The following is an 18,055-nucleotide window of genomic DNA, read 5'->3' as shown; positions in this document are numbered from 1 at the left end:
ATTCCTACTTAGAAGTGGGAAAAAGTAAACATGGACTTCATGATGGGTTTTCCTCAAACTTATTGTCAACATGATTTGGTTTGGGTCATTGTAGACAGGATGACCAAATCATCTCGTTTCCTACTAGTTCATACATCTTATTCAGCCGAGGATTATGCCAAACTCTACCTCAAAGAGTTAGTCAGATTGCATGGTGTTCCATTATCTATTATCTCATACAGAGGTACCCAGGTCACCTCTTATTTATTGAAAGCATTCTTAAAGGGTCTTGGTACCCAAGTTCATCTCAGTATAACCTTTCATCTTCAGACAGATGGTTAGGTAGAAAGGACGATTAAGACTTTAGAAGATATATTGTGTGCATGTACAATTGATGTCAAGGGAAGTTGGGATGTTCACTTTCCTTTGATTGAATTTTCATACAACAATAGCTATCACTACAGTAGTCATATGGCTCCATTCGAAGCTCTCTATGGTAGGAGATATAGATCTCTAATTGGTTGGTTCGAAGTTAGTGAGGCCTCATTTATAGGGCCTGACTTGGTATTCGATGCCTTAAAGAGAGTGCAGTTGATCATAGAAAGACTCTGGGCTTCTCAGAGCCAACAAAAGTTTATACAGATGTTCCTAGAAAGGACTCAAGTTTAAGATTGGTGATCATGTCTATATAAAGATCTCTCCCATGAAGGGAGTGAAGAGGTTCGGCAAGAAGGGAAAGTTTAGTTCCAAATATATTAGTCCCTTCAAGATTCTCAGTTGCTTTGGCAAGGTAGCTTATGAGCTCGACTTGCCTTCAGATCTATCTTCAGTTCATCCAGTCTTCCATTTCTCTTTGCTCAAGAAGTGCATAAGTGACCCAGCAGTTGTAGTCCCTATGCAGAGCATAGATGTTCAGAACAGCCTCTCTTATGAAGAGATTCCAATCGAAATCTTAGACTATTAGACTCGTAGATTAAGGAACAAAGAAGTCCCTCTAGTTAAGGTTCTTTGGCGAAATCATTCCTTCGAGGGAGCTACTTGGGAAGCAGAAGCAGACATGCATACTAAGTATCCTCACCTCTTCTCTGCTAACTCAGGTCAAGCTCAAGGTAACAGTTCTCCTTAATCTTACTCAGTTTCATGTCCAGTGTTCACCACAAACTTTGTAACAAGTACCATTGCATATTCAGTCATGCATTCATGAATCAGTTACACATGCATCAGATATGCATGTTCAGTATGATATATTCAGTGATCAGTTTTGTCAGTCATGAAATCATGTTCCAACAAGTCATGTTTAGTATGTACATTAGTTTACATTCTTCCCCCCCTCACTCAGTCTTATTAGAGGATGAATGCTCTCAAGAGGGAGATATTGTAATACCCTATATTTTTCCTTAGCTTAAAATTGTCCCAAGAATGTTAGAAGCTTTCTTTGAAAGATAAATCTACTTTTGTACACGTGGTATTTTAAAGTTTTTCACTATTTGTCACATGGGAAATTTAAGAAGATTTCCATTGACACCAATTTCATCAAAATCCAGCATCGGAAGAGAAAGTTATGGAAGAAATACAAAAGGTAGTAAAACCGCCCAGGTGCAATAGTGAGGCCGACGGACCATCGGACTAGCGACGGACCGTTGCCCACGAACGTCGTAGCAAGGCAGTATGACTACCTTCTTCCCTGGAATGATGGCCCAGGCCGATGGACCGTCAGACTAGCGATGGACTATCTCTTAGGGCGTCGCAAGGGAAACAGTGAGGCTCTATTCTTCCTAGAAGCGACGGTCAGGACCGATGGACCATTGACCCACCGACGGACTATTGCACCCCACCGTCACACCAAGGTAGTAAGTTCTAGTTCTAGTCCCAGTGCAATGGTCTATCTGATGGACCATCAACCCAGCGATGAACAGTCGCACCCACCGTCGTATATTCCATTCAGTTTTTTTAATGTCATTTTTAAAGGGGATTTTTGGTCTTTTACCACCTGTTTAAACACTTAGTTATATCCGACCAAAGCTCAGAAATTCATTATCCATCTACAACAACAAAATTTGGGTTTTCTCTCTAAGATTCATTCCTAAGAATAAAATCCAAATCTTCTTCAAGAACTAAGAGATTCAAATTCTTCAAGTTCAAGAACTTCAAGAAACTCAACCCAGGTGTGCATAGTGTTCATTCATGTACTCCTTTTCTCCATGATGCCCAAGAATATATTTTCAAAGTTCAATTGTATGGATTTCTTTATGAATTTCATTTTGGGTTGCTTTTGTTCATATTGATAATGACCAATTGAATTCTAATCAATGTTGGGTGATAAATTTTATGTGGAATTCATTAGTATAAAGGTTGATTCATTTGGACCTATGATTAAACCCTTGGATGATGAAATTAGAGTTGAATCATAATGTTTATTTGGTACATAATGTTGTCTACATGTACTATGCCTACAATGTGTTCGATTAAATGCCTATGTGAAAGAAAAAATAGCCAACTAGTATGATACTATGAAATCTCCAATTATGTACAAGCTTATGGATATCACAACAATAACAACAACGCAGTATATTCCCATACATTAAGGTATGGGAAGGTGAAATGTACGCAGTCCATACCACTACCTCCGAAGAAGTAGAGAGGTTATTTTCGATAGACTCCCTGCTCAAGAGAGAGAATAGTTTAGCAAGGTTGTGATGATTGGTAATGTATTCAAGAAAGTCATGCTTTGTCAGTTTCTTTCCATCGAGTCCTGGGGGTACTTGTACCCGACAATTTAGGTATATGCCTAGAGCCTGTGTCATGTTTTCATGATATCCTCAGTCGAGCCATGATTCATAGAACCCAGTCAGTCATGTGAATCAGGAAAGCTCAGTAATTCAGTAACTTCAGTAATCTCATTAACACAGTCAGTTGTCAGATATCGATAGTATTCTGTCAATTAATAGAATTTAGTAAACTTAATACATGATCAGATCAGTTAATCATGTCCAGCATCTATTCAGATGGGAGTAGAAATTAGCACTGAGTGAACCAAAGGATGGGAACTCACCTGCTAGTTTAGGGTGTGGTTCTTATAATCATTCCTTGCATTCCAAAACTACGTAGCCAGCATAGGTTGAGACATCAAACTTACTAGTTGAGGGTAGATAAGGTTGCTTAACCTGCTAGTTGTGGGTTCCCATCATTCTCATTAGAGTAACCTGCTAGTCGAGGGTCACTCACATGTTGTCCTTACCAGTGGCGCAGTATTGACACCGTTCCAATCAAGGCACAGATTGGACTACAATTCAGCAATAATGCATCATTTGGGGCATGTTAGTTAGATGACTATTTCCTATAGTTTCATGTTCATAATTTAGGACTGTCAGATACAGTCAACTTATATATATAGTACGAAACTCAGCTAGTTCCATTAGATTCAGGATTGTCAGATACAGTAACTCATGTTATCAGTTATCAGAACTAAGTCATTAGTCATGTTAGTTATCATTAAACTCACGTTATCACAATTTTAGATATAGTTACTATGTATCAATACATGTATTCTCACGTTCATCTTTGTCAGTTAGCCAGTATTGTTCGTATATATGAACCCCATACATTCAGCCTACCTCACATGGATACCAGTACATTCAAAGTACTTATGCATTTGCGCTATGGTGTCTTATACCATAGGTTCAGAGACACGAGCTCTGGAGCCTCAGTAGATTCCAGTCTCAGTAGTCAAAGCTAGAAGTCAGTCCTCATTTTCGAGGACATGATCATTACTTTATTATCTCATTAATTTATTTATTAGTTGGAGTTAGTTGGGGACATGTCCCATCAACTCCTTATTCAGACCATTCAGTCAGTTAGAGGCTTTCCAGACTATCATGTTCAGTCAGTTATTTCAATTTTTTTGGGTATTTCATACCCCATCCATATGTTATGATTTATTAGATCCTATGTTATAGTTTTGAACCTTATGGCCTTTCAGTTCATGTTTCCAAAATATACAGTATATTATGCAGTATATAGGTACAGATATTAGTCATGGGTTAGCTTGTGGTCCTTCGGGGTCATGAGCACCATGTAGCAATCCGAGTACCAGATTAGAGGCGTTGCATCTCTCTTTTTTTCTCCCAAGTGGCCTCATCTAGTTGGCAATGTCTCCACTAAACCTTAACTAGATGAATCTCTGTAGAGAAAATCCTCCTAAATCATTAGACAAATGAGTACCAGCTCATCTAGAGAGATCAAAAGCTGGATAAACAACAACAAAATTGGAATGATCTTGATGGAGGACATGAGATTGATCTGGAATACATCGCCGAAACTTAGAGACATAGAAAACTGGATGAACAATAATAAAATTTTGAGATAAAGCTATCTCAGGAGCTACCTCACCAATGAAGAATCTCAAAAGGGACAATATATCTCGGACTGACCTTTTCTTTCTCCCTAAACCTCTTTACACCCTTCATGGGCGATAGACAAAGAAGTACATGGGCACTATCTCCAATTCTCAAGGCACAAATCCTATGGTATGCACAGACCTTACGCCTACTCTAAGTCGATATCAACCTGTTTTAAATTACCTTGACTTTATCAAATGACTCATGAATCAAATCACTACCGCAGGGCCTAACCTGTGAAGTCTCAAACTATTTGATTGGAGAATGACATCTCCTAACATACAAAGCCTCAATAGGCGCCATCTTAATACTCAAATAATAACTGGTTTTTATACTAACTCTACCAAGGGTAAGTGTTGTCCTCACTGGCCTCCAAAATCCAAAACACAGGCTCAGAGCATATCTTTAAGAACCAAAATTATTTACCTAGACTGACCATCCTTTTGCAAATGAAAGCCAATACTCAAATCCACCTAACTACCCAACTCCTCCTAAACACTCTTCAAAACCTCAAGGTGAAGAAAGAACCATGGTCTGAAATGATAGAAATGGGGACCCAATTCCAATCAACTATATCCTTAACATAGATATAGGCTAATCTCCCAGCACATAAATACATCTGTCTTAAAATAAAATTTGTTGACTTTGTGAAATGATCCACAATGACCTATAAACCATTACAACCACAGGAAGTACGAGGTGAACCACTAAAAAAATCCACAGTAATTTATTCCCATTTCCACTCGGGAATGGGTAACCTCTTAGTCAAACTACCTGGTCGTTGATGCTCGATCTTTACCAAATATAGGAAATAAGCTACAACATCTTCCACATCTTTCTTATAACACTACACGAATAGTGTTATCTCTAATTTTTATACCTCTTTGTTGTATCTGGGTGAATAGTATATCTAGAGCTTTGAGACTCATGGAAAATCATCTAAATTATGTTATAAATCTGCGAAACACAAATACAACCATAAAATTTCAAAACAACCTTAGAATCAAAGGTGTGCCTTTCAGAGTCACAACTCAACATCAGATCACGAACAAAGAAAATCTTGTTATTCTCAAATTGACGATCCAAAATCTACTCTAATAATGAAGTCCTCGCCTCCATACTAGTAAAAATCCTCCTAGGATCAGAAATATTAATGCAGACCATCAAGTAAGCTAAGGACTGAGTGTTCCATGCTAATAGCCTCTGAGAAACAAATATACAAGACAAGATACTTATCCATCTATCTAGAATGTCCAGTATTAAGCTCCTACTACGTCATAAGATGCTGAAGGTTGTGATGATCGATAAAAATCTCACAATGCACCCCATAAGGATAATGCCTTCAAATTTTAAGCGTGAAAACTACCACCACCAACTCTAAATCATGAGTGGAAGAGTTGTTCTCATGAACCATAAGTTGTCGAGAATCATAAGCAATAACATGACTTTACTTCACAAATACATAACCTAGACCAACACCAAAAGAATCACAAAACACAGTGAATCCTTCACCCTCCAATAGAAGAGCTAACATAGGAGCTAAAGTGAGGAAATCTTAAAGATTTTCAAAGCTCGACTCATACTCCTCAAACCATAAAAAAAACTTCTTTTGAGTCAATCTGGTCATAGGGGTTAAATAGTAGAAAAAAACTCGATGAAGTTTCTCTAATGAGCAGCCAATCAAATAAAGCGACGAACATCAGTTTGATATGTAGGTCTATCCTAATCATTAATCACCTCAATCTTGGCAAGGTCTACAATAATGCCATCCTTAGACACTATAAGCCTAGGGAATTTCACTAACTCAAGCCAAAACTCACACTTGGAGAACATGGTAAAAAGAATATGATATCTTAATGTCTGGAGCATGATCCTCAAATATTGTATGTACTCCTCGTTGTTCCTCAAATAAACAAGGATGTCATCAATGAACACAATCATGAAGGAGTCCAAATAAGGCATCAATACTACGTTCAATAAATCTTTGAATGCAGCTGGGGCATTACTCAACCCAAAAGACATCATCAAGAACTCATAATCACCATAAAAAGTCCTAGAAGATTTCTTAGGGTCAACCACAACCTGAATCCTAAACTGATGGTAACAAAATATCAAGTCAATATTAGAAAAAGTTGGAGAACCTTGAAGCTTGTAAAAATAGTTATTAATGTGAGGCATAGGATTATGGTTCTTCGCCATCTCCTTATTAAGCTGCCCATAATCAATGCACATGTTCATGGAACCATCATTCTTTTTTCACAAACAACATAGCATCTCCCTGTGAGGACACACTCGGTCTAATAAAACCCTTACCAAGAAGATCCTGAAGCTGAGAATTCAACTTATTAAGATTAGCAGGAGCCATATAGTAAGGTGTCATAGATATAGATCAGATGATAAGCTCGAGAGCAATAACAAACTCAATATCATGGACAGAGGGACTACCAGGTAGGTTGGTAGGGAACATATCAAAAAACTCAAAAACAACTAGAACAGAGTCTAATGATGGACTCTCTACACTAATATCACAAATGTAAGTGAGATAAGACTCACAACCCCTCAATATAAGTCTACTAGTACACGTATAAGAGCTAATCTACATCGATTTGTGGACAATAACTCCCTGCCACACGACTGGGGGTATATCGAGCATGGCTAAGGTAACGTCCTTAAAAAAATATTATATGATTTCTTGATAGTGGGATAACCAGTCCATGTCCAGAATTACATCAAAATCCATCATATCTCGAATAATAAGATCATTATAAGTATCAACATCACTAATTGTCGTAACACATGATCTGAATACTCAATCCACTACTAAAGAACAATCCATAGTAGTATATACGATCAGTGACATAAATAATAAATCACCAGTCAACTCTTATTGTGGTGCATTATAAGTAGAAATATAAGAATTAGTGGATGCTAAATCAAATAAAGGCATGGCTGACTGAAGACTAACAAAAATCATAACTGTAATAACAACATTTGAAGTCTCAAGCTCGGGTCAAGTAGGTACTGCATTCGCCCGCCAACTGGTTGGGCACCTGACCGACCTCCTTTTCTGCATGACTTAGAACCTCTTTGAGAACCCATAGAACCACCCACGTGACCATGAGAACCACCTATAGCTGAGGGATGAATAACTTTTCTGGGGAGATCACTTTGAGCTGAAGCCATAATCGGCCGACAAATAGAGAAATCTCAAGAATAATGACAAGGGAGTTCACAAGTAAAAAAGGACACATGAGCTAAAATAGAACCAACAGATCCGATTGACCCACAATAACCCCAATAACTAGAATAACCCATAGATAAACCCCTCAACTATCGATAACTGCCCTTAAAATGCAATTACTAGCACCTACACTAATCTTCATCAGTAATTTGAAGATTTTTTTGAATTGGTCTGCTAGTTTGACTCTAAATCTTATAGGATAGATGTAGAGGATACCTACTCTGAGAACTATCATCTCTGGGCTGAGAACTACGATGACTACCATTGAATCTACTCTAAGATATTGGCCTCTTATAATGGCCCTTATAACCCTCATGGTGCATCTCAACCATAACTCTATCATGATCTAAAAACTCAGCAAATGACCTACCCACAACAACTAAATTCTAAGTAGACATACAAATAGGGAGACTTAAACCTCTAAAAAATTATTGAACCCTATCATACTAAGTGTCAAAATAGAATTTACATCGGTATCCAACTCGTGAAAATAAGACTCAAACTCTGGAACTGTCATGGATCCCTTGTCCAATCTAGAGAACATATCTTTGAAACAATCTCTAATGCTGCGAGGCATATATATGTAAAAAAAATCTTAGAGAACTGAGTCCATGACAAGGAAGAAGATCTAGCTAGCCTAGAATCCATATAACTTCTCCACCAATGGTGAGCAAAAAATTCCAAATGAAATATGGTGTAATCCACATCTTAAGTCTCAAAAAGGACTAAGCCATAAAGCTTATCCTCATAAGTAATCCGAAACTCATATGCATTTTCTCCTGATGCACTAGAAAACCTAGAAAGAGCCAATCTCAAGAATGTAACTAGCATCTTCTACTCCTTAAAAACCATATCAAGCTGAGCAACCACTAGCTGAGAACTTACTGATTAAGCAACTGCCGATGCAGAAGGAACCTCAACTATATAAGTCGCAGCTATGAATTTCCCTCCACCTCTGTGCTACTTTTACTTATAGACAGTCCACCATCAGACGACATACCACAAACTAGACCAAATATCTAAACAAACACATCTTTGAGCAATAAGAAAAAATAAACTCAAGTTGAGCCTAGGTTAGTCCTTACTTGGGCAGATATCATCTGTCTCAGGAGAGAGATTAGGACCTCTCGAAAATTATGTATACTATCCCCTAGTTTGGAAAGATAAAGAAACAAGAGAAAGATCCCTAGGCTCAATCTCGGGACCCTTATCTCGTATACTGGTAGCAAGTGTCCTGGCCATTTACAAAAGTAAAGTCAATGGAATACCTCTACAAGCCAACTTAAACTCTAAGAACGATATCAATGAAAAAAGTGATGGACTCAAATGAATGTCCCAAGGCCTCCCAAATATAGGAAAGAAATATCATCATTCTGATTTTTAATACTCTACTAGACATTTGCTCTTGTACCAATAATACCATTTAAAACTAGATATTAGTACTAATTTGTCACAATGCCATTTACGAGTCATTGTGGTACCTACAATATCTCACTAGTTGGTAAGCCAAAACCATAACCCAAAGCTAATGCAACAGGTTAATTTGGTAGGAATTCCCAGCATAGGTCAAATTCAAGAAACAGATGTTATAAACAAACCAAGTGTTCTAAAAAGATAAAATATCCAAATACAAGGTACTAATCCTACGACCTACTAGAGCCAATATAAGAGCATCTAATATTATTAATATAATTCAAAACTCTAATAGGTCGATACATTTGTCTAAAAATAAAAGACGAAAAGTAAAAATAGAGGGAAATGGGTGACTCGAACTCTAAGAGCTCACACTACTACAGTGTTTAGTAACTATATAAACAATAATTAACAGTGACAGCTAGTACTCAGATCTACACCAAAAGGTACAAATGTATAGTATGAGTACCAAAATAATGGGTACATAGTAGGCATCATTGACCGACTGAGCTAAATCATGATATAAATATGATAAAATACATGACATCATAAACAAAGTCAAGGTACAAAAATGAACCTGAATCATCTCTAAAATAAATATGCATAATAAGAAATTAAATCAAAATAAAAATATAACATCAGAAATCAACACATGCTAATATAGCCTCGCAAACAAGCACAGGCAATTCAAAATAAAAAAGAATCAATAAGCATCATCACTGGAAAACATAAGTACAATATTGTCTCCCATCAGCCAATTGGTGCAGAAAGTAATGAACTCATCATATCCTTTCATATGTACGGAGAGTAAACTTAAGAGGAGAATCACACAATCAACCAAATCAATAGTCAACTTGCATCACTATTTGATCGAGGTTCCACAATTATCATCAATATGCCATTTACCAACATTATCACAACTCTTCAATAATTAGAAAGGTACTCACATTCCACAATACCTTCATTAATTAACAATCTTAGTATCAATATACACTAGTAACCATTTACTAATTAGCCATTTCATATTAACTAATCCATTCGAATACTAGACATCATGACCTCTATTCATTATTCAACCATTAATTTCCACATATCCACTAAACATTATTCATTAGGTTATCATCATTACTAAGATAACATAATTTATTATCTAGTCCATATTTACCATTAAACCTCAATTAGCAACTAGTCAATATAAGACACTTAATCAATATTCACACTAATCATCAACTATCACAAATCCATCATTATCACTAATTATCAATTGTCACTAATCAACAATTATACCTCTTCATTTATATTTAAGACTTATGGTCTATAACTGGCACCACTAATGTCAACAACATACCCATGTACATATGAGTGTATATAAGAATATAATTACCATACAAAGAAATAGCTGGACTAAAACTGGTAGATATATATATATAGGCACATAAATATAATAGTCCTCTAGCTTTGTCAAGAATCAATGCATTATAATAATCCTCCTCTAGCCTTGTCAGGTATAAATATAACATCATAATATCTTCTGGCCTTGTCCAGCATAAATATCATCATAGTATCCTTTGTCTTCATCGGGTATCAATATATAATCATATCATCTTTTGGCCTTCCCAAGTATCAATATATCATCAAAATATCTTCTGTCCTTGTCTGGGGTCATCATATTATCGCGATATCCTCTGGCCTTGTCAGGTATCATCATATTTTCATAATATTCTCAAGCCTTATCAGGTAAAAATATAATATGAAATGTGACAAATTAAGTAGCATAAGTAAATATATAATGAAGTGTCATCATTTAAACCTAATTAAGTATATAAGTTCCCAATATAATCACTAAGAATAACTTCTAACATAATTCATAGCTCAATTGCTAACATCAATAATAAGGATTATTTCTAGCATGATTTCTTAGCAACATCATAGTCTTAAAAAATACCTTGAGAAACAACTCTTGAATAGCATATTCAATGGTCTTTCATTAGCATAAAGATAGTTTATTAATATCTTGAGCTATGGCTAATCCATGGCATAGTCTATAGCTTTTTCATAGCATGGTCCATAACATAATTTATGGCATCAACAATATCATAGTTAAGGGATTATTCAATATTATATTTGGTATCCAAGGAAATATCCACAAACATAGCATAATCAATTGCTCATTGTAAGCTTACCAATAAATTAAACATATGGCATTAACGTTATGGGTCAAAGAGCCCACTTCTAAATCCCCAAAAGACATAGTAAGTTAATTTCTACCCCAAACTAGGTTAAGGTATGTAAATCCAATCTTATATATATAACAAGCCATAACTAGACCTAAGGAAAAGGTTCTTCTCTAGACAAAAACTAAGGAAATATAGTAACTAAGGAAAATATCCTTAATGTTCGCAACTAAGGCCAAACATACCCTAATCATGATTAGGTAGATCTTTTTTCTTTATTTATAGAAAACCAAGCCATGCTCATGATAAATAGAAGTAAACAAGTCCAAAGCACTACGGTTACCGGAAATAAGCTAAGTGTTTCAACTCTATGGTTTCATTTTAGCCTAAACAATCTAACTAAACACTAGTCTTACATTTCACCAATCCAATATCTATAGCCTAAACAACATCATATCATAAGAATACAATGATAAATTTCAATCTAATAATGGGTAAACCAAGCCTTCCTTAATGGTAAAAAAGGCTCACAAACTATTAAACCTTTGCTTTTTCCCTTCAGAGAAGCTGCTTCATGATGCCAAGCTACAAAAATCATATTCTATAAGTCAAAATAAGAACAAAAATACCCATTCCACTATTGTGCTTTGGATAAAAAATGACTCTAAAAACCCTAAGTGGGTGCCACTAATAAAAATCTCATTTCTAAGGTCAACCTAATGTTCAAACATGATCTAGGAATGCTAACCCTCAACAATGGTTGAAAACCAAGATAAATTAGGGTTAAAATCAAGCCCTCAAGATATTGCGGTTTTGGGACAACAAATAACTAAAAACCACCAAGAAAAGGTTTGAATCTCACCTCAAATCGACAGATAACTAAAAAATAAATGTTAACCAATCTACCAAGTCACCCACAAGTCTCAATATTGAGTTATCACAGTCTCTAGGGTTTTTTCTCTCAAAATCTTTTTATACAACTTTTAGGTAATCAGGCATTGCAATAACACACCCATGTGAGCAATCACACACCCTGGCCTCATAAGAGATGGTGATCACCACACCCTCTAGTGTGATCGCACAACTTACTCTTATCATGCTGATGCGATTGCTACTCAAGTGATGCGATTGCAAAGGCACCAAAAATAAGCTAAAACTTTAAAATCTATCCATGTTTTTGCCATGGCCTTAGGATCACTTGAAATCTGATATATGCAAATAAACTATTTAACCACACTAAATTTGATGTTTTCGCTAATATGGAAAAGTTGAATTTTCCATTCGAGGCTGGTTTTACTAAATATGGTTCCCACACTCAAATATCTAATTTTTTAATTTTTTGACCAACATATTGTAATTAAATTAGGTGCAGCGAGACCCAAAACAAATATATACATAGCTAAAATATGATATTTTAGAGTAGCTGGTTAAGCCAAAATTTGCATCCTGATTGCTCTAACTAAAGTTTTTACTCGGTGGCTACTTAGAACAAGTAAAAACATCAAAAGAGGGACTTGGCACTAAAAATCAAATGAACTACCCAGTAACCAAAATATTCCCCCTATTTGTAAGACTAACTGTGTTATTGATCTCAAGCCTATCACCTAACCTATTTCTATGACACCTTACGTATGGCTTCTACCGAGCTTAACGAGTTATATTCTCAGCTTCAGGATCTTCTTAGGAACGATTCACAACAAAATTATGCATATATAACTATAAAATATGTCGTAGCTAAACACAAAAATTTTTGTGGCTAAATACTTTAGCCACCATATTTTCTTTCGTAGCATGCAGAGCTAGAAGTGGCGTAACTAAAAGTCAGTTATAGATTTTAGCGTTTCATGGCTAAGGCCTAAGATCTATTGCTACAAAAATTTCTGTGATGTGGCTAAATACTGAAAACTAAGTTTCCACGAAAATACATATTTATAGCTAATAGTTAATCTTTTTGCCATGACAAATTCACTCTGTAGCTATGTCTTATACTTTAGCGAAAAAATAAGTTGTTGTAGCAAAAGATATACTCGTAATTATTTTGCCAAAAAAATTTATGTTTTTCATAGCTATAAATAGTTCACAATATCTGTGGTTAGATTTCTAATTATATTGAATCAAAAATTTTCTTTTTACATTTTAATTTTATTGACTAAATTTTTTTTATTAGTGGCAATAAATGTTTCCTTCATATATAATTTATTTTCATTAATTTTTTAAAAAACTCTCAAGTATTCCATGTTCATTCATATATTATGAAAATTAGGAACAAAATACTCTTATTTCATACAACTATTCTGCAAAAGACATAAAAGGAGTTTGTAAAACACAATTAACTAATGAGAGACTAAAAACTAAATGAGAATTCAGATTCTTATCAAATTAATATAATAAAACTATGTATAATAAAGTAGCTATTTTCACTTCAATCTATAAAATTTTTATTCACAAAAAACTATAAAAAGTTCTAACTATTTGATTTAAGGGTTGAAGATATTGATCATATTGCATTAAGGACATCGAACTAGTTTCACTCTTTGCATCAAGGTTGAATCCATAATCTTCTTTTATCTAAGAATTAAAATGCACCCTATAAATGCAAAAGAAACAATAATTACTGTAAAAAGCATGAACACATATAAGAGTAATTTTAATACAAAATGTACGTCTAATTTATAAAATATTAACAAAATATCAACGACATATTGATGAAGACACCTATATTTATAAGCTTAGTATGAAAACCTGCAAAACTGAACCTCAAAATCTAAGCCAAATCTGTATGATTAAATTCAGAAACACAAAAACATAAAAATAAAAATATAACTCGAAGGAGAAAGATAAATTTATCATAAGTAGAAAAAAATGTGAAGAAGGGGTGAAGGAGTGTGGCGTCTTAGGAGAGGGAAATAAAGATTATATAGGACTTAGGTTTTGATATGGGCCTTCACCATTACTTTTCATTTCCTAGTACTTTTTTTAACTTCTTACTACAAGTAACATTATGGTCCCTCATTATTATTTGGAATAAAACAAAGATTATATGTTTAAATACGTTATAATAGTAAATATATGAATTATATATAAAAGCATAAAGTAGACACCTCTTTCTCGAGCATGCTTACTTCGTAATTTTACTATAACATCATTAATTAAGTATTATATGTCATTTAATAATTCTTAATAAAAGAAGTAAAATAAATATTTATTACATGTCTTTTTCAACTATAATTTTACTATATCATCCATAATTAATTATTATACGTCATCTAAGTATTAAAAAATTAATAATACGTATTAGAAAAGTAAAATAAACATAAAATAATAAATTAACTCTTGATGTTTTAAATTAATTTGTCATTTTATATGAGACCCACGTACAAAAAAATTCACAAGTATTTTTTATTGCAATTTTGCTATATCACTTTTAATTAGTTATTGTGAGTCATTTAGTACATGTTTGTTTTGCTACTGCAATCGTGAAATTTGATTGACCCTTACATATTAGAAAATTAATCATGTTTAGTAAAAAAAATGTAAAATAGACATTTATGACATGTCTGCTTTAGCTGTTTTAATTGTAATTTTACTATATCATACTCAATTAATTATTGTAAGTCATCTAAGTCTTAATAAATTAGTAATATTTAATTAAAAAGATAAAGTAGAAATAAAATGACAAATTAACTCTTAATGTTTTAAATTAACTTGACATCTTGTATGAGACTCACTTAAAAAACTTCACAAGCATTTTGTTATGTCAATTTTGCTATATCGCTTCTAATTAGTTATTATGAGTTATTTAAGACATGTCTGCTTCACTACTTCAATCGTGATATTTGATTCACTCTCGAAATATACAGTGTTTCTTAGATTAGAATAGAAGAAAATATTATAAATGACAATAATTAAAAATTCAAATTATGTTAAAAATATAATTGACTATCAATATCACAAATGTTTGGACAAGGAGAGTATTATAAATTACAATATCTAACAACTTAAAATAGTAAATTACAATGCTAAAAAAGTAGTACAAATTACAATAGTTAACAACTTAAAATTTTTAAAACCATATTAAAAAAATAATTAATTACCTAAATCTTATTTATATCATATAAATTGAGACAAAAAATAACATATATTGGACCCGTACTAACCTGGATATCTAGTATGAACTATACTTGTGAAAAAATAAAGAGATTAAATATATAATTCATATCAAGTGAAATAGGAAAATATTAACTAGCATTTAATTATATTTGTTATAATATTTTTTTCTCCATAATATTGAATTACTAAAACAGTATTAGACTATACATCAACAAGTTCTATACAACCAAACTTCATTATGACGAGATTCCACTATAATGGTCTGATTTTTCATAATATCGATTTTTCATATTATTCAATTCTACTATAATCATATATTCAAATTTAATTAAATACAATTACATACTTATTTTAAAGGAATACAAAATGCATTCCACAAGATTACATTACACTAAAATAGCCAAAATTTTAAGTTCTCATCTAAGTAACCCACTATTTCTTTTTATAAAAGTGTTTACGAAAAAATCAAGTACAAACATTATTATACAAGCTTTGGTTTTTTCACAACAATATGTTTAAAAATTCAATATAGAATATTATACACCGAATATAACATATAGAAATTATAAAAGATGTCTATGCATCCATTTGTATAATTATAAAATATTATATACAAAAATTGATTTCACCTTTTATTATTTGTCCATCTTTTAAAGATAAACTCACATACACTCCAAATCACTTTAAGTTTATGTTTTGTATTACTCATGAAATTTAAATCAGTTGAAATAACATCCAATCAAAATAACTAGCCTACTCAAAAAATTCAAATCTGAACTATAACTCAAGTTTAATTTGAAATGAGAAATGACAAAATGCATGTGTGAAAGTGATGGACAGTTATAAATTAGATAAAAAGAAGATTTTAAATAAGTTTCTTTTCTTTGCAAAAGTTGGTGGTTAGAAACAAAAATTTCTTATCAGCAAAATATTTACCGCTACTCATTTAACTATTGTCATAATTTTTAATTACTTGAAGCAAAAATATTTATTTAGCTATAAATATTTGTTATAAATAATTTATTGTGGATAAAAGATTATTATTGGTACGTTAATTTTTTCATGTGAAAACAACTTATGATTAGATATGAAAATTTATTGTAGCAATAAATTTGTGGTTAGTCATTTAACTATTGTCACGGTTATTTTATTATTTGATGCAAAATAATTTATTTAGCTACAAAATTTTGCTTCAAATAATTTATTGTGGCTAAAATGATACTATTGTTATTGTAACTTTTATCACGTGGCAACAACTTATGATTGACTATAGAATTTTATTGTAACAATTGATTTGTAGCTATTCATATAATTATTGCCACAATTATTAACTTTTATAGCAAAAAAGAGAAATTAGCTTTGTCAATTTAGTTGTTGTAGTTAAGAAATTTTATGAAATTATAAATAGCCACGAAATTTATTTTTTTTTGTGGTGGTTATTACAAACTAGCTATGTTTTCTAAATTTTTGGCTACGATTTTATAGCTATATGTGTAATTTATTTTAGTGATTTTGTTAGATCAGGTGTGTTTTGTCGGGATATTGTATTATATTTGTGAAGAAAAAATATGGTTCCATTATGTGTATTGATTATAGGAAGTTTAATAAGGTGACTGTGAAGAACCATTATCCTATACCTTGCATTGATGATTTATTTGAACAACTTCAGGGTGTAGTCGTGTTTTCTAAGATTGACATGATATTTGGTTACCACTAGTAAGGATTCAGGCAGAGTATGTCAAGATAGCTTTTAGGATAGATTTTAATTAAAACAAGTTCTTATTAATAACGTTTGGGTTGATTAATACTCAGTTGCGTTCATGGAATTGATGAATTGAGTATTAGATTTTATTTCGACTACTTTTTTATTGTGTTCATTTGTGACATCCTTGTGTATTAAAGGAGTAGTGAGAAAAATGAAGATCATTTAAGGATCTTGCTATAGAGTTTGAGGGATCTTATTCTTTTTGACAACTTCTATAAGTAGGAGTTTCGGCCAAAGTCAGTGACATTCCTTGAATATATGGTGTCTAAGGATGGTATTATGGTATACCCAACAAAGATAGAGGTTATTCATGATTGGTCTAGACCAATATTTTTGACTGAGGTTCATATATTTGTTGGTTTTGTCGATCATTATAGATGACTCATCATGGTTTTTTCTACTATTTAAGCCTCTATGACAAGATTAACTAGGAAGGAGGTTCCATTCTGATGGTCTAAGGAGCGTGAATCAAAATTTAGTTAGAGGATTTACAGCTAGCCTAGGCTCAAATAGAGTTTGTGACTACTTCATCCTTTTGAGATAAAAAATTGGTGATTTTGAGCCTATTTATGGATACCTCCTATAATACCCCATATTTTTCTAAGCTAGGAGACAAACCATTTTTCCTACGTATGAAACCTCCTATCCTGTGAGTATTATTTTAGTTCATGACTTACAATGAGTATCCTAGCGATAAGATAGCTTATGATACATTAAGCATGTTCATATGAGTCACTTAAGGTAATACAAGCTAAGAGTTTTTGAATCTATCAAGTTTTAGTATTTGATTTTGCAAGGTCCATATTTGAATGAGTATAACTTGAATTTAATATGGTATTTATTCATATTTCTACCTACCAAGTTGTGGATAATTGAATTATCTTTCCAACAATATCAGTTTCGCCTTAATCTAATACCCGAGCGAAAACTTATGCCCATTTTCGTGAGAGACAGTAAGGATAGGCGATTGGTTAGG

This window comes from Capsicum annuum, chromosome 3 (genome assembly GCF_002878395.1).
Source record: "Capsicum annuum cultivar UCD-10X-F1 chromosome 3, UCD10Xv1.1, whole genome shotgun sequence".
Classification (NCBI taxonomy): Eukaryota; Viridiplantae; Streptophyta; class Magnoliopsida; order Solanales; family Solanaceae; genus Capsicum; species Capsicum annuum.
Note: the sequence above shows the minus strand (reverse complement) of the source record.